The sequence below is a fragment of the Bos grunniens genome, chromosome 16, assembly GCF_055505025.1.
Source record: "Bos grunniens cultivar Pamir isolate PY7600 chromosome 16, Bosgru_T2T1.0, whole genome shotgun sequence".
Taxonomy (NCBI): domain Eukaryota; kingdom Metazoa; phylum Chordata; class Mammalia; order Artiodactyla; family Bovidae; genus Bos; species Bos grunniens.
This window is the reverse complement of record NC_141180.1, coordinates 49,647,688-49,671,383: the sequence shown is the minus strand read 5'-3', so window position 1 is coordinate 49,671,383 and position 23,696 is coordinate 49,647,688. Positions and strand designations below refer to the sequence as shown.

At 43.8% G+C, this 23,696-nt stretch overlaps 1 protein-coding gene and 1 non-coding gene across 28 annotated transcripts in view; one reads left to right on the top strand and one right to left on the bottom strand.

Annotated features, from left to right (window-relative positions):
- The window catches only part of SMYD3 (SET and MYND domain containing 3), a 745,976-nt gene that overhangs the window by 602,809 nt on the left and 119,471 nt on the right, over positions 1 to 23,696 (top strand). The window lies entirely within an intron of this gene.
- LOC147356792 (U6 spliceosomal RNA) lies at positions 9,281 to 9,387 on the bottom strand. Its single transcript, XR_015143879.1, has one exon. It is a non-coding gene; the product is annotated as a U6 spliceosomal RNA (small nuclear RNA).

Below are 23,696 nucleotides of genomic sequence, written 5' to 3'. Positions count from 1 at the left end.
GGCTCCATCCCTTCATTCTTTCTGGAGTTATTTCTCCACCGATCTCCAGTAGCATATTAGGCATCTACCGACCTGGGGAGTTCCTCTCTCAGTATCTTATCATTTTGCCTTTTCATACTGTTCATGGGGTTCTCAAGGCAAGAATACTGAAGTGATTTGCCATTCCCTTCTCCAGTGGACCACATTCTGTCAGACCTCTCCACCATGGCTGTATATTGTCACCCTGCTTATTTAACTTATATGCAGAGTACATCATGAGAAACGCTGGGCTGGAAGAAGCACAAGCTGCAATCAAGATTGCCAGGAGAAATATCAATAACCTCAGATATGCAGATGACACCACCCTTATGGCAGAAAGTGAAGAAGAACTAAAGAGCCTCTTGATGAAAGTGAAAGAGGAGAGTGAAAAAGTTGGCTTAAAGCTCAACATTCAGACAACAAAGATCATGGCATCTGGTCCCATCACTTCATGGCAAATAGATGGGGAAGCAGTGGAAACAGTGTCAGACTTTATTTTTTTGGGCTCCAAAATCACTGCAGGTGGTGACTGCAGCCATGAAATTAAAAGACGCTTACTCCTTGGAAGGAAAGCTATGACCAACCTAGATAGCATATTCAAAAGCAGAGACATTACTTTACCAACAAAGGTCCATCTAGTCAAGGCTATGGTTTTTCCAGTGGTCATGTATGGATGTGACAATTGGACTGTGAAGAAAGCTGAGCGCCGAAGAACTTTATGCTTTTGAACTGTGGTGTTGGAGAAGACTCTTGAGAGTCCCTTGGACTGCAAGGAGATCCAACCAGTCCATTCTGAAGGAGATCAGTCCTGGGTGTTCTTTGGAAGAAATGATGCTAAAGCTGAAACTCCAATACTTTGGCCACCTCATGCGAAAAGTTGACTCATTGGAAAAGACTGATGGTGGGAGAGATTGGGAGCAAGAGGAAAAGGGGACGACAGAGGATGAGATGGCTGGATGGCATCACCAACTCGATGGACGTGAGTCTGGGTGAACTCTGGGAGTTAGTGATGAACAGGGAGGCCTGGCATGCTGCGACTCATGGGGTCGCAAAGAGACACAACTGAGCGACTGAACTGAACTGATGTAGGTTTTTGTGTGAATATAAATTTTCATTTCATTTGGGTAAATAGGAGTAGGATTGCTGGGTCGTGCAGTAAATATATGTTAAACTGTATAAGAAATTGCCAACCTGTTTTCTAAAGTAGCTGTACCATTTTGAATTTCCCACCATCAGTGAATGAAAGCTCCAGTTACTTCACTTCCTTGCCAGCACTTGATTTTATCAGTTTTGTTTTTGTTTTTAATCATTCAAATAGACGTATAGTTAATTTCACTTTCTGGCTTTAATTTGCATTTTTTAATGGCTAATGGGGCTTCCCAGGTGGCGCTAGTGGTAAAGAACCCACTTAATAAAGGCAACATAAGATATGTGGGTTCAATCCCTGGGTTGAGAAGATCCCCTGGGGGAGGGCATGACAACCCACTCCAGTAGTCTAGCCTGGAGAAACCCCCTTGGACAGACTGATGATTTATTATTTTCATGTGCTTATTTGCCATCTGTATAACTTATTTGGTGATATACTTGTTCAAATCTTTTGCCCATGTTAAAAGTTAGGTATTTTCTTCTTGAGTTTTGAGAGTTCTTTATCCTGCATCCAAGTCTTTTATTAGATACATATTTCAGAAAATGTTTGTCCTTGTCTGTGACTTGTGTTTTAATTCTCTTGAAAGAGTATTTTGAAGGGTGGAGGTTTTTATTTTATTTATTTTATTTTTTGGGTGGAGGTTTTTAATTTTACTGCCATTCAGTTTTCATTCTCTTTCTTTAACAAATCTGTCTTCTGATGGTATATCTAAGAAATCTTTGCCTAACCCAAGAGAATAAAGATTTTTCTGTGTCTTCTATTAGAAATTTTATAGTTTTAGGCGTGATCCATTTTTTAGTTAATTTTTATATGTAGTACAGGGTTTGTTTGTTTATTCATTTATTTTTGGCAAATGGATGCCCCATTATTCCAGTAGCATTTGTTGAATCAATATCTTATGTAAGACAATAGTATATCATAGAAAGGGTGCAGTATTAGGTATTGGAGTAGTTGAGCTCTAGTCCTGGAACACCTACTCGGATCACTGGTGACGCTAGGCAGAGGTCAAATCTGAATGTTGGGTAACAGGGCAGTTGACTACATGCTTTAGAGGCATGCAGAGTCTGCTGCCTCCTAACTGTTCGATGTTGGCAGGTCTCCCTGTAATAGTCCCTAGTTTTTCCTTTTGTAAGATGAGAATAATCCATATCTGGCAAAGCTGCTTGGAGGGTTCAATTAGATAATGTAAGTCTAGCTCAGGAGGTGGTATTTCCTCAGTGATGGTGGCTATTATTGTTATCAAGTTGTCTGAGGAAAGAGTCTAAATGGAAAGTTGTAGGAATTACAGCATCTGCTGTTCCCATCATTTGCTGATCAGATTCCCCGAATTGCTCACCTAATCTTCTTGACAGCTTTTGAAGTCTTCCTGCTCCAACTTTTAGTCATCTTTGCCTGCTTCCTTCCCCTTTTTTGTTCCTAATGCCTTCTGTTTGGCTCCAGTGATCCCTGTGTCGTGGTGATTAGTACTTTTCACTCTTGTATTCACCCTGTGATACCCCGCCCACCCCTGCCTGGGTGCTCCCTCCTGAGAAGGGAGCTGACCTGTGTCCAGGCTGAGGCATCTCACGACCCTTCATCACATGTGACCCTGTTCATTCCCACATTTCCTGACGAGGCTCACACTGAAGGGTGTGTGGCTGGGCTGTATGTAGGGGTGTGGGGCATGTGCAGGGAGGAGAGAAGGGAGGCGGCTGTCTGAATGAGTGGGAAGACAGCAAAGACAGCAGGAGTGACGCCGGCCAGAGTGACCTGCAGGCCATTCCTCCCCTTCCCCCCAGATCCCGGGACAAACCAGATGTCATCCTGGCTCTTTCCTCAAGTTCCCTCCCAGAGGAGATGCTGCTGCTTTTAGGATTTAGCACGTGGGAATTCTTCCTTTCTGAGTGTGACTACACTTGGAATCTTTTGCCCACGATGAAGCAGAAATCATGGAACTCCGTGGGAACAGAGGCCAGACAAGACTTCCCTTGCCACTGATTTCTCACTACAGTGCAGAGGAGTGTCTTCCATCCTCCCTCAGCCCTGAGCCTAAGAATAGGCCTCCTCAGCAGTCACAGCAGCTCAGGGCTCCAGAGTGGGTGAGACCAGCTACTCTGCAGGGCAATGGGCAAGGGTTGTGCCTAAAACCTGTAGCTGGCTCATGGGAAGATGGGGTATTCTCATTCCTTCAATTGTAATAATCTGTGTAGAAATTAAGAGAATATGATGCCACTCAAAAATAACTTTTATTTATTTAATTTGCAAAGTACATTTCCCCCCTGTATCTATTTGCTGGGCACAACAGCAGACTTGAAGGCTAAGACTTTTTATCCATGGCACCTGCCCAAAGCCCTTAAAATATGACGTGCTTGACTTCCCAAACCTTTGGAATCCTGTGGGTCTCTGTCACACAAACTTCCAGTGACATCTCACCGTGGTGATATGGGAAGAAGCAGACTAAATAGTGAATTTCATGGTAACTCCTTGGGGCTCACTATTTGTGTAGTTATAGACAGGTAAAGAATCTGCCTGCAGTGTGGGAGACCTGGGTTCAATCTCTGGGTCAGAAAGATCCCCTGAAGAATTGAATAGCAACCCACTTCAGTATTCTTGCCTGGAGAATCCCATGGACAGAGGAGCCTGGTGGGCTACAGTCCATGAAGTTACAGAGTTGGACATGACTGAGCGACCAAGCAGCAGCAGCAGACAGGCCCCTGCGGCAACACCGCCTCCATAAAGGGGTGAAGCTTGGGAAATGGTGTCATTGGTGAGTCCAGGAGAATGTGTGATGCGGCTCTGTGAGTTGTGGTTGGGGGCTACCAACTGTGGTTCCACTTTCTTAGACCCTTTGAGAAGTAGCTCTAGGGCTCCAGGTAAATACGGCATGTTGTATGTGTTTCTGCATTTCTCCACACTCTTACCCCAAAACCTGCTGAAATGATGCTAAGATTGGGCTTTCCCTACGTATTGTTGAGTGCATACTTTCAGAGCCTAAAAGAGGCACAAGAAAGCATGCTTTTTACTTAGATCCATAAACAAATATCACAAAAGGCTAGTGATATGTCAGAAGGTGTCAGTTCAGTTTGAATAGCTGGAAGAAACATTAGGCATCTGCTTCAATACCTTCCTTTTACAGAGAGTAAAAGTGACCTGGACAGTGAGTGATGTTAGAGAGTCAGGACCAGAAAACCCAGGGATGCTAACTCTGGGACGATGCCCTTTTGATGAGGCGCTGTGGGTACTGTACCTGGGCGTCGGGGCAAAGGTAAAGGTTAAAAGAGTAAGTTGGCTAGAAGTTCCCCTCTGACTGTTTTTCTTGCAAGATCACTTCCATTTGTTCACTCATCTTGAAGTGCTTAAAATAATATCTTTATCCAATTTCTCATCTCCTTTGGATGACAGAACTCTAGAAATAAAAACAGAAATATATATATATATATATATATTAGATTGTTTTTGTATTGTTTAGATAGATTGTTTTACCACTGGGTAATTTAGTGTATTTTAATTGTAATGCGTGTCCAAGACCAAGAATGAATGTTCGCTAATGCTTCCACTAACCACCCAGGAGGATGAGATTCGGTTGAGCCTGTAAAAGACTAAACCACGAGCCGCTAGTGGTGCATCTGAGGAACCAAGACACACTCTGCAACAAGCACTGTGATTTCCAGGAAGTCTTTTCTGTTCCAAGCCTGAGCATTAATTCTCAGGAAATCAGGCTTCTGGTATTGCTTAGGACTTAGGAGTGGACTTGTCTCCTTTTTCGCTTCTCTCTCATCCACAGTCACCATTTATCGCCAATCTTTCAGCAAACCTGCATGAATGTTTACTGCCCTCCTTCCTTTTTTCCCCCTTTCTTTCTTCCTCTCCCAAGTATTTAATGAAATAAGGCTTGTAATACACCAACTATGGTAATCCTAAGAGAAAAAGACCTCCCCTTCCCGCACATTCTAGTGTGGACACAGACATCAGATACACAGTTCTGTCAGTACAGCAGTTATCTGAATGGAAGCCTGTTTCAAGTGCAGTGGGAAAAAGGAAAGGAAAAACAAATAACCCTGCACAGTCGGAGGAGACTTCACAGAAGAGGTGGTATTGACCTGAGATATAAAGGCTGTAAGGTGTTTTCCGTGAGGCAGGTTCAGAGGGAGCATTCCACACCGAGGGCACACCCTGGGAAATGTCCTGGAGGTTTGGAGAGTGTAGCGTGTCATCGTTGTTCAGTTGCCAAGTCGTGTCTGGCTCTTTGCAACCCCATGGACTGCAGCACGCCAGGGCTCTCTGTCCCTCACCGTCTCCTGGAGTTTGCCAAGTTCATGTCCATTGAATTAGTGATGCCATCCAACCATCTCATCCTCTGTCATCCCCTTCTCCTCCTGCCCTCAATCTTTCCCAGCATCAGAGTCTTTTCCAGTGAGTCAGTTCTTCTCATCAGGTGGCCAAAGTTTTGGAGCTTCAGCTTCAGCATCAGTCCTTCCAATGACTATTCAGGGTTGATTTCCTTTAGAATTGACTCGTTTGATCTCCTTGCTGTCCAAGAGATTTCTCTACAGTCCTCTCCAGCATCACAGTTTGAAAGCATCAATTCTTTAGCACTCTGCCTTTTTTATGGTCCAGCTCTCACATCTGTATCAGGAAACTGCATATTATTCAGTGTTCCTGGAGGATAAAGGTTGGTAAGGGTAGTGACTGGGGGCAAGGGGAGAGGTAAACCAGGCGAAGAGTTTGGATTTTCATTACAGAGTGATGGGAAGCCATTAAAGAAAGTGAGAGTTGGCTTTGACCAGCAGCAGCCAGGAAAAATATAATCGTGTGTGTAGAAATAAAAAAGTCAGAAACTAGTCTACAAAGGAAAATCAGAAACTCTCAAAACAGGTGAGGAAATTAGTGAGGTTCTTATACTATTACATCCAGAAGAAGGGCTTTTTGAAGGCTGCTGTTGCATGTTTGTGATGGTGTTACTGAGTCAAGCTTACTCTGCTTGCTGCACAACAGGCCAATAATTGGGTGACGAGGTGTTAAGGCAAGGAATAATGACTTTATTCGGAAAGCTGGGTGTCCAACAAGATGGTGGACTGGGGTCTTAGACTACCCTTTTAAGGGGTCTGGATGCTAGTTCCTTTTATGCAACAGAAGGGGAGGAGGTGAGGAAGTAAAGTAAAAAGGCCATAAATCCTGCAAAATATCTCTTGATTTGGCCAGCCTCTGGGAAGGGATGTGTTAATTTCTTCTTTCCTGAAGCCATTCACAGCTGGGCAGGGTCTGGGTGTTTCCTTGTGATCCCAACGAGGGTACTTTAGTTTAACATTCAGGCAGAAAGGCCATTATGTATGCTTACAGCTACAGACAGCATCTTTTTAGTGAGTATAGTAACAAAAGCAAGGGAAAGCCAAGGTTAAAGTAAAAGAAGCAGATCCAATATGGAGTCAGATTTTGTTCTTACCTGACTTTTTCCCTCCCCACCACCCCAGAGAATGAGATGTCATTGGGTGCAGTTAATATCAGGGGATATGGCAGCTGGTCTATTTCAGATACTCATCTGCTTACAGGCTGTTTCTGGGTGCTTCAGTTAAAGACTAGCATGTTTACCAATTGTGCTGAGTATTAATTGCTGAGGAGAGGGTGTGATGGTTCTCTGAACTAGAACTGTACTTCTCGGTAATTAGGATATTGTATTGCTTCAGATGCAGACATCAGCATGTCTGCTGTTCTCCTTCAGCATGTATTGCCCAGGCATTTTCAGACCCTGAGAACTCTTAAAAAGTAAAGAAAGATGTGAGCTTTCTGTCTCTCCGTTTTTGATATGTAAATTGAACCCTGAAATTGTTAAAGCATTGATAATGCTTTCCTGTCCATGAAATTAAAATTTGAAAGCTGCAGCTAAGGGCTCATAAAAACAATTGTCCCCACATTTGTCATTAAACCCTTTTATGCAATAAATTTGCGTGTCCTTAATTTAGAATCATCTTGCTTTTTTTCAGAATTTAGTCAATGTTTGCGTTTTTTTCAGTGTCGTCTTATGCTAATTTATTTATTTATTGTGCTTCTCAAAATGAAACACAGAAAGCAGCAGCCAATTAATAAATTATGTTTTCTGCAAATGAAATAAAGACATGTTAATCATTTCTAAACAATTAGGCCGCATTCAACATGGAGAGTTCCTCAGTGGGAATGGCACACACCTTCAGAAGATGAGAAAAACTCCCTGAGTTTGACGTCATGTCAGTGACTATCTACTTTTTTACAACTGTGTCTTGTTATGAATAAGGTCAATGAAAGTCGTGGTAAGAATTGTGCAGACTAACCGCCTTAATTACATAGCATTGCCTTTCAAGCTCAACAAAAGGCCCAGGGCAGCTCTCTTCTGAAGCTGGAAGTCGTCATGTCCAGCAGCCATAACTTATAAAAGGGACAAGAAGAACCTCCCATGTCCTCAGAGAAGCAGAAGTGCTGTAGAAAAATAAGATTGTAAGGGAAGATAAGGGAACAGGACTCTTTAGCCTGCAGGGGAAGGGGCAGGACTGCATCCAGGCTGGGCGACCTTCAGTGGTAACTAAGCCTGGGGAAATAGACTTCAATTGCAAGTGTTTGGATTAGACAGGGCTCCCCCGGTGGCTCAGTGGTAAAGAACCTGCCTGGCAGTGCAGGAGACAAGGGTTTGATCCCTGGGTGGGGAAAATCCCCTGGAGTAAGAAATGGCAACCCATTCCAGTACTCTTGCCTAGGAAATCCCATGGACAGAGAAGCCTGGAGGGCTACAGTCCATGCGGTTGCAAAGAGTTGGACACGGCTGAGCGACTAAACAGCAACCACAGTGACCTTTGGATTAGATGTACTGACCTTCCAAACTTTTTTTTTTTTTTATGGGATCCTCTTTTTCTTTTTTTTTTTTTAATTTTATTTCATTTTTAAACTTTACATAATTGTATTAGTTTTGCCAAATATCAAAATGAATCCACTACAGGTACACATGTGTTCCCCATCCTGAACCCTCCTCCCTCCTCCCTCCCCATACCATCCCTCTGGGTTGTCCCAGTGCACTAGCCCCAAGCATCCAGTATCGTGCATCGAACCTGGACTGGCATCTCATTTCATACATGATATTTTACATGTTTCAATGCCATTCTCCCAAATCTTCCCACCCTCTCCCTCTCCCACAGAGTCCATAAGACTGTTCTATACATCACTGTCTCTTTTGCTGTCTCGTTCACAGGGTTATTGTTACCATCTTTCTAAATTCCATATATATGCATTAGTATACTGTATTGGTGTTTTTCCTTCTGGCTTACTTCACTCTGTATAATAGGCTCCAGTTTCATCCACCTCATTAGAACTGATTCAAATGTATTCTTTTTAATGGCTGAGTAATATTCCATTGTGTATATGTACCACAGCTTTTTTATCCATTCATCTGCTGATGGGCATCTAGGTTGCTTCCATGTCCTGGCTATTATAAACAGTGCTGCGATGAACATTGGGGTACACGTGTCTCTTTCCCTTCTGGTTTCCTCAGTGTGTATGCCTAGCGGTGGGATTGCTGGGTCATAAGGCAGTTCTATTTCCAGTTTTTTAAGGAATCTCCACACTGTTCTCCATAGTGGCTGTACTAGTTTGCATTCCCACCAACAGTGTAAGAGGGTTCCCTTTTCTCCACACCCTCTCCAGCACTTATTATTTATAGACTTTTGGATCACAGCCATTCTGACTGGTGTGAAATGGTACCTCATAGTGGTTTTGATTTGCATTTCTCTGATAATGAGTAATGTTGAGCATCTTTTCATGTGTTTGTTAGCCATCTGTATGTCTTCTTTGGAGAAATGTCTGTTTAGTTCTTTGGCCCATTTTTTGATTGGGTCATTTATTTTTCTGGAGTTGAGCTGTAGGAGTTGCTTGTATATTTTTGAGATTAGTTGTTTGTCAGTTGCTTCATTTGCTATTATTTTCTCCCAATCTGAAGGCTGTCTTTTCACCTTGCTAATAGTTTCCTTTGATGTGCAGAAGCTTTTAAGGTTAATTAGGTCCCATTTGTTTATTTTTGCTTTTATTTCCAATATTCTGGGAGGTGGGTCATAGAGGATCCTGCTGTGATGTATGTCAGAGAGTGTTTTGCCTATGTTCTCCTCTAGGAGTTTTATAAAAAATATGGAATGCTTCACGAATTTGCGTGTCATCCTTGCGCAGGGGCCATGCTAATCTTCTCTGTATCGTTCCAATTTTAGTATATGTGCTGCCAAAGCGAGCACCCAAACTTTTTTTTAAGACATGATGGTGTTTCCCCTCAAGGGTATCTTCTAAGAACAAAATCTTTCCCATCTGTCTCTTGCTTGGATTCCCAAGAAGCTTACCATTCTGTAAGTTCTGGAACCGATTTGACTCTAATAGTTCCCTAGATATGTGAGATTGGGTGGACAGGGGAGGATTTTTTTTAAAAATCACACATTCTGCCAGTAAAGAAAACTTTTAAAAATCACCCACCATGGGTTTGGGTCATTTCACCTTTATCTACTCATTCACATGACATATGTGTTTAGCAAGCATTTGCTGAGTGCCTGCCTTGTACTCCAAGGCCTAAAAGAAGACCCTGTTAACTGAAGCTCCCAGAAAGCAGGCCAGAACTAGGCAAGAATGAAAAGAGGGTTAAGCCTATTAGGTTGATGCCTGGATTCTTACTGTATTGGGCCATCTGTGTGTGTTGTGATCTCCTGTTGGTTTCCAGGGATAAAGATTTTGAGAGGTCAGAAAGAAGCAGTCCTCCAGGCTTCCCTGGTGGTCCAGTCATTAAGAATTCTCCTACCAGTACAAGGGACACAGGTTCAATTCCAGCTCCTGAAAGATCCCACGTGCCACAGGGCAGCTAAGCCCGTGGGCCACAACTACTGTGCCCACGCCCTAGAGCCCAGGAGCTGCAGCTGCTGAGCCCACGCGCACCTAGTGCCTGAGCTCAGCAAAGAAAGAAGCCGCTGCATATTGATGTTTGACAGAAAACAGCAAAATTCTATAAAGCGATTATCCTTCGATTAAAAAATAAATTAATTGTTTTAAAAAGTCACTGCAATGAAAAGCCTATCCTTCGCAACTAGAGAGTAGTCCTGCTCACTGTGACTAGAGAAAGCAGCAAGAAAGACCCAGCACAGCCAAAAATAAAATTAAATAAATAAACAAACAAGAAAACGAGGCAGTCCTCCTCCCTGGTCCTTCAGGATCAGCACACAAAAAGAAGCAAATTAGTAAACAGGAAATAGAGTTTACTTCTATACCTCAGTCCCAGTATTTTTGTTTGTTTTGTTCTGTTTTTTAAGCATGAAAGTAAAAGTGGCTGAGTCATGTCTGACTCTTTGTGACCCCATGGACTATACAGTCCATGGAATTCTCTAGGCCAGAATAGTGGAGTGGTAGCCTATCCCTTCTCCAGCGGATCTTCCCAACCCAGGAATTGAACCAGGTCTCCCACACTGCAGGCGGATTCTTTGTCAGCTGAGCTATCAGGGAAGCCCTTTTTAAGCATGATAGAGTGGCAAATAGACGGGGTTGGGGGGCGGGGGCAGCTTAAAAATGAAAGGTGGTAGACCATTTTGTTCCTTACCCCAGAAAAAGTGGAAGAGAGCAAAATTATCACAGGATGCCTTGGGTTTCAGACTTTTCTTTGGGTGGTTTCAGGGCTTGAACAAGACAAGTTCATTTCAAGTGCGCCCCTAGTCTTTGTGCTGGGAGCCTGCTGCAGATGTTATCTGGATTGTTCTGAGGTAACCAAATACTATTTTATAGTCGGGAAGAAATAAACTGTTGCCGTAATGCTGTTGGTTTAGCATCTAGGTATCAGGGTTGTACTTAGGAGCAGATGGATTTCTGATGTTATTAACAAAGCTTTTAGGGATTGTCGATGCCCTTTCTACATTTGTCATTTCAGAACTTAAAGACTGAATGGACAGGTTTAAATGTAAAATCACTGATATTGTCCATTAAGGGCAGTGACTGACTATCAGTTTCTCTCTGAAACAATCCCAGTGCCCCTGTGTTAGCAATTAGAGAAGCTTAGTCTTCTCTTTCTGTAAAATATAAACGCTTGAAAACAGTTTGCCTACGTAAGTCCGTCTATTGACTGAGCTTTTCATGCTGCCGTAAGCTCATCCCAATAATTTTTACCCAGGAAAATTACTACTCTTCGCCATCCAGCCTTTCAATTAAGTGTGCTTTGCTATGAGACATAGCATTTAGATTTTTATTAATTTAAACATTTTGTGTCAACAGAAGGTAGATCATTATTAACTGGTACAGTGTGGCGTTTCACAAAATACATACGTGTCATAGAAAAGTAATTAACTTCCTCATTCTATTGCCGAACAGATGTGTATCTGAATAAGAACGGGGCCCCAGGGTGCGCTGGCACATTTATTTATTTATTTTAAGTCATTAAATTGTTGACTCAGAGACCTCATTGCAGGTTTTCCAAACTTTGTTCTCTTTCCCATTGCTACCTCCCACCTCCCTTCCCCCGTTAAAAACAGGTTTAGAGCAATCACCCAAAATGATCAATTCATTTTTGGCTTATTGTAGTCACTGCAAGCTATGGATGGGTTCTCTTTCAGATGAGATAAGGGTCTGATGACTAAGATCGCTGAGAATACAGAGGATAAATGGGGACTTTTGTTGCAAACGTGCGGAAGGTTTAGTGGCAGCTGTTTGAGGCAGCCGGGGGCTGGGCTAATCAACCTGACTGGTGTTCACTGGCCAGCATGCCAAAGTGAGGCCAGTCCAGACCGTGTGACCACACCAGCTCACTGTCACTTCTTTCTTTCCCTCCAGTAACAGCTCTGATACTCTAAGGATGTCTTCTGCTCCATTCTCTCCTACCTGGACTGCTTGCTGAAGGGGTGTGCTAAGTGGTCTGCCTCTTGCTACCCTGCTGCTCCAGAATTTATTTTCTGTGCAGAAACCAGAGGGGTGTTTTTCAGGAGGGACTTCTCATCCACGCCCCATTCACGGGAAGGAGAGATGGAATGATCCTGGTGAGGTCACCGTGTGGCCTCTGCTGCTCACCTTTCTAATTTCAACCCCTTGGCAACGACTTACCAAGCTCTTTGCTGTCTGGGGTCCTTGCACCTGGCTTGCCTGTGCTTGAATCAGTCATCTGTGTCTCTGTGCCTCCCCAGCTCTTTCTTCATCATTCTTCAGCTCAGCCTTCCCTCCTTGGAGAGGCAGTCTTGACTCCCCTGTGAAATAAGGTGCCTCCTTCCGCATTATTCCCTGATGCCTCTCTATCTCCATTAGAGCACAATTACTACATATCATTATTGTTTGTAGTTGCCTGTGTGCTCACTTGTTAAGAAAGTCAGAAGGACTTTATCAGTCTTATTTTCCATGGTGTCCTCAATGCCTAGTATACTGCTGCAATAGTTACAACCGATTGTAACATATTTGTGTGGCATGAATGAATTGGTCAAAAAAATACTGCTATTTGCCTGCTATTGAGCTCAACATTCAGAAAACTAAGATCATGGCATCTGGTCCCATCACTTCATGGGAAATAGATGGGGAAACAGTGGAAACAATGTCAGTCTTTATTTTTGGGGGCTCCAAAATCACTGCAGATGGTGACTGCAGCCATGAAATTAAAAGACGCTTACTCCTTGGAAGGAAAGTTATGACCAACCTAGATAGCATATTCAAAAGCAGAGACATTACTTTGCTAACAAAGGTCCGTTTAGTCAAGGCTATGGTTTTTCCTGTGGTCATGTATGGATGTGAGAGTTGGACTGTGAAGAAAGCTGAGCGCCGAAGAATTGATGCTTTTGAACTGTGGTGTTGGAGAAGACTCTTGCGAGTCCCTTGGACTGCAAGGAGATCCAACCAGTCCATTCTAAAGGAGATCAGTCCTGGGATTTCTTTGGAAGGAATGATGCTAAAGCTGAAACTCCAGTACTTTGGCCACCTCATGCGAAGAGTTGACTCGTTGGAAAAGACTCTGATGCTGGGAGGGATTGGGGGCAGGAGGAGAAGGGGACAACAGAGGATGAGATGGCTGGATGGCATCACTGACTCGATGGACATGAGTCTGAGTGAACTCTGGGAGTTGGTGATGGACAGGGAGGCCTGGCATGCTGCGATTCATGGGGTCACAAAGAGTCAGACACAACTGAGCAACTGAACTGAACTGAAGTTCTACAGGATATGCCAAGTAACTGCATCATTAGAAGCTTTGAAATGACTTTTGCTTGTAAAACAACTTCAAAATAGTGTAAATGATGGGCTTCAGGAAGGAATATTCTCACCTAATTTTCCTCCAAAAGTTTCTAGATTGGAACATGACCTATCGCAGTTCCCAACACCAACGCTTACAAACCTGCATGTAAACCACCCAGAAAGACCGGGTGCATTGCAGTGACCTAGTCATGAGACCCCCTGTCTGAGCCCCTTGCATACTTTCCTCTCAGAAAGCACACATTTCCACCGTGTGTGAAACTAGACTTTATTCACACAGGGTGGTGTGTACCAAGATATGTGATATTTCTAAGCTGATCAGGAGCATAAGGAAACGGCAATCACTCCAGTATTCTTGCCTGGGAAATGCCATGAAAAAGGAGCCTGGTGGGCTACAGTCCATGGGGTTGCAAAGAGTCAGACATGACTTACAACCGCAGGAGCATAAATATTATTCACATTACCCTGTTGGATATCTTCGTTTTTTATAATTAACAAAGTGTAAGAGAGTAGTTTCATAGAGACCTGTAAGCCCAGGACTAGAAAGAACCTTAAAGGCCTTGCCCAACCAAGGCAGGAACCTCTTTGGGGTAATTCCTGCTGGTGGGTATAGAACTCAATGTGAACCCATTTTTGATGGAGATCTTAGCACACTCAGTGTCTTTGGGTAGACCGTTTCACTCCCAGGCAACTGTGATTATCAAGTTAATTAACCTCATGAATTCAAACTTGTCTTTTTAAACTCACATCAGAGTTCTAGTTCTGCTTGGTGGAGCGTGTGCAAGAGTGCATGTGTGCTAAATCAATTCAGTTGTGTCTGACCCCATGGACTGTAGCCTACCAGGCTACCCTGTCAACGGGATTCTCTAGGTGAGAATACTGGAGTGGGTTGCCATGCCCTCCTACAGGGGCTCTTCCTTACCCAGGGATCCAACCCACATCTCTTTCATCTCCTGCATTGGGAAAAGGATGTAGAGAGTAAATAGCATCCTTACTCCACCCATCAGAGTATTGGAGGCAGGTGGAGTAGTACAGGGGGCTTTCCTGGTAGCTCAGCTAGTAAAGAGTCTGCCTTCAATGCAGGAGACCCTGGTTCGATCCCTGGGTTGGGAAGATCCCCTGGAGGAGGGCATAGTAACCCACTCCGATATTCTGGCCTGGAGAATCCCATGGACAGAGGAGCCTGGCGGGCAACAGGACTAAGCCCAGTACAGGGTAGCACAGAGCACTCAGGCCATCAGTTAAACAACCAGAAGATCAGTTCCATCTCCATTACTCTCTAGCTACTTGAACTTGAAGATGTTACTTCATCTTTCTCAGCTGCAGTCTTATCTATAAATTGGGGACTGAGTGGTATTTACCTTTTACCTTCTTGAAATGATTTAATGAGGTAAAGCACTTAAAGTAACTAGTTCAATGCTGCTGCTAAGTCGCTTTAGTCATGTCCAACTCTGTGTGACCCCATAGACGGCTTCCCCGTCTGTGGGATTCTCCAGGCAAGAACACTGGAGTGGGTTGCCATTTCCTTCTCCAATGCATGAAGATGAAAAGAGAAAGTGAAGTTGCTCAGTCGTGTCTGACTCTTAGCGACCCCACGGGCTCCTCCGTCCATGGAATTTTCCATAAATCTCAATAAATGTAATTGGCATTTTTTCCCCTGCAGCTAGCCAGATCTCTGAAATTCAGCCTTATGTGTAAAATAAGGAAAAGAATTCCTACCAATGAGTGGTCCAAGGTTGACTTCATTTAGTCCTAAAACATGGTTGATTGGTCAGTCAGACTGGAATCTATACATGCATTCTCATCCTAACCAGATTGCATTATGTTTTCTTAAAAAAAAAAAAAAATCGGTCTATTGAAGTATGATTGACATGCAAAAAGCTGTACATATTTACTGCATACAACTGAATGGATCTAGAGATAAGTACACACCAGTGAAACAGTCACCACAATCTATGCTATAAACATGTCCGTCACCTCCAAAACTTTCCTTTTACTACACTTATTAAGCTTTTGTGAAAGAACACAACATGAGAGCTACCTTCTTAGCAAATTTTAAGTGTACAGTACGGTGTTATTAATGGCAAGCACTATTTTGTAGCATAGATCTCAGCTTTTTATTACCTTGCCCTCAGAACATCATGAAAGACCTAAATACTTGTTGAAGTAGAAATATATGTTATTAGTAATGTTCACCCTGTGTGCTTGTACAGCCTCTGTGAGGAGATGAGTGCAGACTGCAAGGTTTGTTCTTCCTGTTCCCCTGCTGGTATACTCAGGAATACTACTTTATCCTTTGAAGTCTCAGTAAGCATTAGCCAAAGAAAGACACTGAGTTACCTGATGGGAGGGGGCTTATGTGTGTATTATGCACACTTTTATTTTTGCTTGTGTTTTCTTGGGACCTCTTATGCCACCGCTTTGGGCTTCTGCTGCCACTCCCTTTCCTCCAGTTCATCAGAGGAATAATAATTGTTTCATGCTGTCTCTGCAAAGTTCTTTGACTACCCTGGATATTAGTTCACCTGGAATTAAACGTAAGAACTTTCCTTAAGATACCTTGTTCTGCTCTGTCCTGTTTGAGAATAATTTCTCTGGGGAGAAACGAAAGGGGGAGAAACCTTAGAATCATGTAGCTCTGTTCTCTGTGTTATCTGTTGATCTCATACCACTCACCCCAAGCTGTAAATCCCTTCGTGCTTGCTTCCTGCTCACTGAGCCCAGAACCTTTCCTGAAAGCCGCAGTCATTCAGCACTCCCTTCCTTACGGTCTCCTGGGTGACTGCTCCTCTCTGGGACTGTCCTGGGGTTGTCTGCTCTTGTCCACCTTCTGTTATGATACAGCTTGTGTGTGTGTCTGTTTAGCAGTTACTGTGAGGCGGTTGCCATGCTGAGCACTTTACACGCCCTGTATTTTGTTTAGTCCTGATGCTAGCTGTGTAAGGTCGATTCTGTAGTTCTGTTTCCTGTTGGGAAATGCTCAACAGCTACTTTAGCATCACGCTCTCAGATTTTGTTCAGGATGGGGAAGTGGTGCCATGGTACGAATAGAAATGGGTACAGCAAATGTGAACTTAAATGATTATCAAAAATTTTACAAGCTTACAGTTTCCCAATAGTTTAATGATGAATGTGCCCTCATTATCAAGACTATAGGTGCTTTGTTGTAAAATGAAAACACATTAAAAATGGGAGTGGAGACATGGGAAAGTGGTTCTAATATCTGTTATGAGCATCATGAAACCTAGATGACAGAAGTGTCACTGGTCTTCCTGGAGGTTAAACAAATGTGTGTTGGTTTCTTGGCTGAATTGTAGTTGGAGCAAAGAAAGGTTATTTATCTGCTCATGTGAAAACCTCACCATGACTGGCTTCCCCTCCTCCCCGTCCAACTTCATGTTTATTTCACCTCCTCTTCTGCCATCCCTGCCCCCATGGAGGAACAATAGGTCCGAGTTTGGCGCAAAGTCAGAGACTTGGTATTCCTTAAAGCACGTTCCTTCTGGTGCAGGCGTGGGCATGGGGGCCTCTGCTCTTACACATTTCTAGTGAGGCAGGAAGTGGGCGTTCTGTGGATGCCTTGGTTGGTGGTTGGTAGTTTAGTCGCTTAGTTGTGTCCGATTCTTTTGTTACCCCGTGGACTGTAGCCCACCAGGCTCCTCTATTCGTGGGGTTTCCCAGGCAATAATACTGGTGTGAGTTGCCATTTCTTCCTCTAGGGGATCTTCCTGACCCAGGGATTGAACCTGAGGCTCCTTCATCGGCAGGCAGAATCCTTTATTGTTGAGCCACCTGAGAAGCCCCTGTAGATGCCTAGAGTGAACTAAAGCCCCTGATAGATATAAAACTGGCATGTCCCACAGAGTCATCTCCCACTGGTGATGAAAAGCAGGTTCCCTCACGTGTGAATGAGAAGTCTCTGAGAACTCTCTGAATGAGGTTCTGTCTACACTTGTACAGAGCAAGAGGGATATTTCACATTTGTCTACTTCCAGAAGGGAATTCCACACCTATTTTAATTGATGATGAGCATTGAGTAATATTAAAATCTTACTTTCAAGTAATCTAGGAAGTTAAACAAATAGTAAATTAGCAATGTTAAAGGAAAATAACTGGGGCTGTGTACTTTGACCCATTGAGTATGACTCACAAAGAAAATAAAAACTGATTAAGACATCATGATTTTATAAATCCTCTATAACTGGCATCATAGCATTCCCTGGGGCAAGAGGTATGAAAAGAGGATTAGGTTCTCTTGTATACACCCAAAATGTCGTTTGGACACCCAGAATTTGATAGGGTCCTTATCAGACATCAGCGTTCAGACTATACCTATACCTGTACTAGTTGGGGCAGAATTGAGATTTGACATTGCCCACAAACCGGGTCCACCTGAAAGATACTCATGGTTCAGGAGATTCAGTGGGTATTCTTTGGAAGCAGGAGTATGCTGAGTATATGCTGCAGCGTGTTTCCGGTTTTACCCAGGATTTCCAGCGTGCCCTCCATGAGATCACTTGTCCCTTTCTGTGCCTCTTTCTCTTCCTGTGAAGTGGGGACCTCTCTGGTCATTGTCTGGTAATGTTTATGAAGCCCCATCAGACTTTTGTCTGGAAGGCTCTGTTAACAGTAATGCCTGCTTGGTTTATGAGATGCTTACAGGAAAATGGAGGTGGGGGTGGGGTACCGAACATAGCCGGTGCTTTTATCTTTGACATTATAAAAAGGTCCCCTGGCCAAGGGCCAGATTGGAGTTTCCTGGAACATAAAATGCAGATGTGTGCTTTTATGCCAGGGAACGCTCACCATAACTTCGGCCAGCACTTCACTTCCAAGATAGGCACGGTTGCTAGGGAGAGCATCTGGGTCCTGGTGATTTTGTAAAGGGTCTCTTGTCGGTTTGAGGTAGGGGAAAAAAAAGTTGAACTGTGGTCACCTCCTCTCCCAGACCTTAGAAGGAGTGGTCTCTCTGCTAGACCCTCAGCTTATGAGTAATGCCCTCTGGAATGACCCTCCCCACCCCAATTCCTGCCAGCTTCCAGGAACAGAGCTCTTTATGAATTAATTCACAGACAAGAGAATTATTTTAGAAGAACTGGAGGAGCGCTGGCTTTTTTCCACTGGGAGACAAATGCAATTCTGGGCTCTTTATTTCTGAAAATATGACTGAGATATTAAAGATAATTCTTCCCCTCAAATTGGGACATTTCTTTGGAACATCTGCCTGTGTGGCACAGTCTGTCGATTTCAGTCCTGCCTTACAAGGTGTTAGTAAGAATTGGTGAATTTGTGCAAGCCAGCTCTGAAAAGGTAGGGGGTACTAATGAAAAGTGCATTAACTGGGGTTAAGGGACAGATTCTGATGTCACATTAAATCATTTCCTTTGGTTGCCCTTATGATTACCTCCTAAAAGAGTACATCTAGACTTCTGTTCAGGACTCATTATCTGAAATTGTTAGTGTGAGCCCCAACTAAATTACTCCCTAAGTCTGAGAGTTAGTCAGTCGTGTCTGACTCTTTGTGTCCCCATGGACTGTAGCCCGCCAGGCTCCTTTGTCCATGGGATTCTCCAGGCAAGAATACTGGAGTGGGTTTCCATTTACTTCTCCAGGGCATCTTCCCGACCCAGGGTCTCCCACATTTCAGGCAGATTCTTAACCATCTGAGCCACCAGGGAAGCCCCCAGTTTGAGATCACAGATGAAACAATCTGATGTACTTGCTTTAGGAGATAAGCAAATGCCATGTTCTCTTGTGAGTTTGGAATGTTCCCAACACTAATCATTATACATACAAGTGTTCAGGGAGATGTGTGGATTAAATAGTCACTGTCAAGTTCTGGGTTTGGTAGAGGGCTCTACTGGGTTGGGTCTAGTCTTTGCTCAGTCCTCTGCATACTTTGTCTGCTCTGACTGGTATATTTTATAGTGAGAAAAATCAGCTTAAAATAGAATGAAGGAAAAAAATAGGATGAAGGTGTTTGTAACCTGTTGTACAACCACAAATTTCAAAGTCTTACCCTTCTGAATTTCAGGTCTCTTCCTTCAGACACCACAGACACAGGTGACTAATGGAGTGGAATGATAGGTTTCCATCTCCATGGTAACTTTAATCAGGTTCTCACCTGGGGAAGCTGAACCAGGAAGCACTGTTAGCCGCCAGGGTACACAGCTGGCCAGCAGCAGAGCTGGGCTTGGGGCTCCAGCCTCCTTGTTTCCATTTCACGGTGCTGCCTGTCACACACTCCCTTACGCCCATTGTTCATCTTATTTATAACTGTCTTTGGAAGAGCCTCATTTAGTTCATTGTAACTGCCGCTCTTAGAACATTGCCCCTATACTTAACTTGGGTCTGTTCAGCTGCAATTTCAAGCATCTTCCTCTGTTTGCAGAGGAAAGTGAAAGCAGCTATTCCTAAAGAAGGAATGATGAGATGGAGGTGTAGCAGACAGAGGTGAGGGCTGTTGTTTGTGTCTCCCTTAAATAACACCTGCCCTGAGATTTGGGGGTATGCTTTACCTTAATGAGGGTTGCCATTTGGACAATTTTTCCTGTAAGATAATTTGCGTTTTTCCCAGTCTCAAACCTTCCTCCTTGTGGTGGTTATATGACAGGATTGGCAGGACTCTGCTAGGAATTGCAACAAATTCTGCTTAAGTGTGCTTTTGCAAACAGAGCCAGTAGCCTTCTGCTTCAGATAACCCCATTATATACTCTCAAGAACGTGTCTTTTTTGTGGGAGAGGTGTCTGCTACTTCAGTGTCTTCATGCAATCTTTACTTGCCTTTGCATATCAGCTAGTCATGCTAGTTTTTCACATGTGCATACACGCGTGCTCAGTCCTGTCCGACTCTTTGCGACCCCATGGACTCAGCCCTCCAGGCTCCTCTGTCCACAAAATTTTCCAGGCAAGAATACTGGAGTGGGTTGCTATTTCCTTCTTCATGGAATCTTCCTGAACCAGGGATGAAACCCATGGCTCTTGCGTCTCCTGCATTGGCAGGTGGATTCTTTTCCACTGTGCCCCCTGGGAAGCCAGTTTTTCACACATGGTGTCATTAAAGGCAGATTTCCAGCAAGCACCACTGACATAGGTAGGCTTTCAAACTCCCCCAAGTGTGTGGATGCTGTTTTTTTATTTTCTGTAAATTGACATGATTTTATATAAGCAAATGAGTTTAATTCTCGGAGAAGGAGTTTTAGTCGCAGTGGTGGGAACACCGAGCACAGAGGGAGGGGAGCTGTTAAGGTCACAGCTGGGAAAGGCCAGTGGTTCTTAGTCACACTCAAGGCTTTGATCACTTTCCTAGAAGCCCTGAAGGGGCATGCCCCTTCCTTCTGGCAACTCTGTGTTCCTGTACGTGTAACCTTGACCTTGCAGTTGGTCGCAGTGTATGGCCTTGTGGAAATCTGTAGCTGCAGTAGAGTTATGGCAAATCGAATGAAACAGGCATTGGCAAATGCTGACAGCAGCAGTGGGAACAGGATCAGTGGAGGTGAAGTGGACGGCGCTGCCGTGGGCCCAGGTGGTCTCATGAACCTTCTCTTCAGCATCAGCGCTTGTTTGGACTGGGCTTAGTGCTCCTAGTTGCCCAAATGCTCCTCACCTGGATCCAAGCCAGTGACAGGACTGGCTATCTGGAGGAGGCCTGCCAACCTGAGAAGAAGACCTCTCTTCTGGGGTCAGCCAGCTTGGGGGCCACAAGGGGGCAGGAGGCTAGAGCTTCGGTCAGGCTCTTGGAGATGCAGAGTTTCGAGCCTGGCTGTAGATTCTTGGTGCACATCCCTTGCAGGCACTGAGATTTCAGCATTTTATGAAGAAGATGAAAGAAAGAAACTTTGCAAGGTGATTGTTCTCCATGCATATCTGAATGACATCCTTTTCATATGCATCAGTGTGACCTGTAGCTACAGTTAGCACGGAACCCAGTGGAAGATATACAGGGGATTGTGCCTGTGGAGGGCATAGGTTCTTGATGCATGAGAGGAGTTTGTCTGGATGACTCAGTTGAGGAAGAGTCTTCCAGGCAGAGGGAATGAAATACACAGAGATGTGGGGGTGAGCCCAGTGGTTCTTGATTACATTGTAATTTTCTCCCTCCTTCATGAGGGTGAGACTTTTTCTCCCTCCCACCAACAAAACAGACTCCAGTCAGACCCCTGATTTCTAGGATGGGAAGTGAAAACTCAGGGCATGATGCCATTCATGACATTAGTGCATCTAGTAAAGGTTAGAATGTGTATCCACTCAGGATTGTTACCACTGAAAAACTTAGCTTTAGCTAGATTAAATATCTTGCCAATATCACTCAGCTATGGAGTGAAATTCATTTTAGGACTAAATCCAGTGTTCCTTTCACTAAGTTCTAATTATTGTGTACCGTTGCTTGTTAATTGCTAATTAGAACATTCTGCAAGTTGAGCATGCTTCACTGAGAGAACATTCTTTTTCTTCTTCTCTGTCCATAATGCCCACTGACTGGTTTGTGGTTGATATGAATAAGAGTGAATGCTCTATTTTTAACCATGTTTCCACTTTATGAAAGAGCTATTTTTCCCCTCAAGTTAAATCTGAAATGTTTTCAGTTTGTTTTTTTTTTTTTAAAGAGGTGGAAATTGGTTCCTGTAGAGCTGTTTCCTGTGGATCATAAAGATTTTGAATGATGTTGTATATTAATCTATTGAGTGAGTGAGTGAGTGAGTGAAACTTGCTCAGTTGTGTCTGACTCTTTGCAACCCCATGGACTGTACCCAGCCAGCCTTATCTGTCCATGGAATTTTCCAGGCCAGAATACTGGCATGGGTAGCTGTTCCCTTTTCCAGGGGATCTTCCCAACCCAGATATTGAATGCAGGTCTCCCATATTGCACTTGGACTCTACCATTTGAACCACCAGGGAAGCCCATATTAATCTATTAGTCTCAGTATATTATTTATGAACCAGAGGACCTCAGTAAAAAGCACTGCAAATTAAACTTTGTTTCTCCCATAATTTTGATTTCAGGACTTTCCAATTTCTCTCCTAAGTGCAGACACTATATTTGAGCCTCATTTTGCTGTAGAAACAAAACAGACCACAAAAAACTTCTTCTTTTAAGACGCTAGAATTATTGAATTACTGGAAAAGTTTATGTGTTCAGTAATTTTATTGCCCATCCTGTACTCATCTCTCTTCAATCCAATCTAATTAGAGTTTGCATGAGGATTGGATAACAGGAAGTACAGAGAAGCAGATTGCCTTTCTCCTTTTCCTCTTAATGTGAACCATCTGAAATTAACCCAGTGCAAGAGTTTCAACATCAAATGCTTGTGAGCCAAGTGAACACATCTGTGTAAGTGTTCCAGATGCAGAGTAGGTCTGGATGGCTGCCTCTGATGTTTGAACCTGATAGAGCCACTGGCCACTTCCCCAAGGATGTGCTCAACCAGTCCTGCTGGATTCCAGCTTTACTCTATTAAAGAGACTCAGATTTCCAAATCTATCGGGGACCACTGGCAGCTGGCAGGGATGCTGCCTACCCTGAAACCCAGAGGAAGCATTTGGCCAACCGAATGCAACTGTGTGGACTGACACCCTTTGATGTAGTGGATTGTCTCGTATCATCTGGTACCTATTTTTTACTCTTAAGGGAAAAACTTTTATTTGTTGAGCAGCTTTGCATGGGGGAAATTGGATGGCTTTGCTGATCCATCCATGGATAGTTGAGGGCAGGGGCCTGTCTGCCAACTGAGTGGCAGGAGGCTCGGGGTGATGTTGGAGGTAGAAGCCAGGGGAGTCAACAGAGCTCGCTTGGAAACAGTCTTGATGCTGCTGTCTGGGAACACAGGTCGTGAGCCTGTGTGGAATTCCGTATGCTGGGGTAGAGGTCACCTTTAGGTTCTAGACGGATATCTAGTCATTTGGTAAATACCAACAGTTCCAGTAAGAACATGCCATTTTCCAACATAACTGTGACATAGTAGTATTAGAAATAAGTCAAGATAGAAATACGGAGGAAAGAGAATAATCTTCTGTTTCCTCGGCTGAGATTGTCCTTGTTGTTGCAGAATTAAGGTATTTTGTTCTTTTATTTTTGTAGTTTAAAAAAATGTATTTATTCATTTTTGGCTGTGCTGGGTCTTCGCAGCTGTTCTCGGGCTTTCTCTAGCTGTGGCGAGCAGGGGCAGCTCTCTAGCTGTGGCACGCAGGCTTCTCATTGCTGTGGCTTCTCTCGTTGTGGAGCCCAGACTCTAGGGCGCAGGCTCAGTAGTTGTGATGCAAGTGGGCTTAGTTGCCCCACAGCATGAGGGATCTTCTCAGACTGGGGATCGAACCCATGTTGATTCGTAACCACTGGATCACCAAGGAAGTCCAA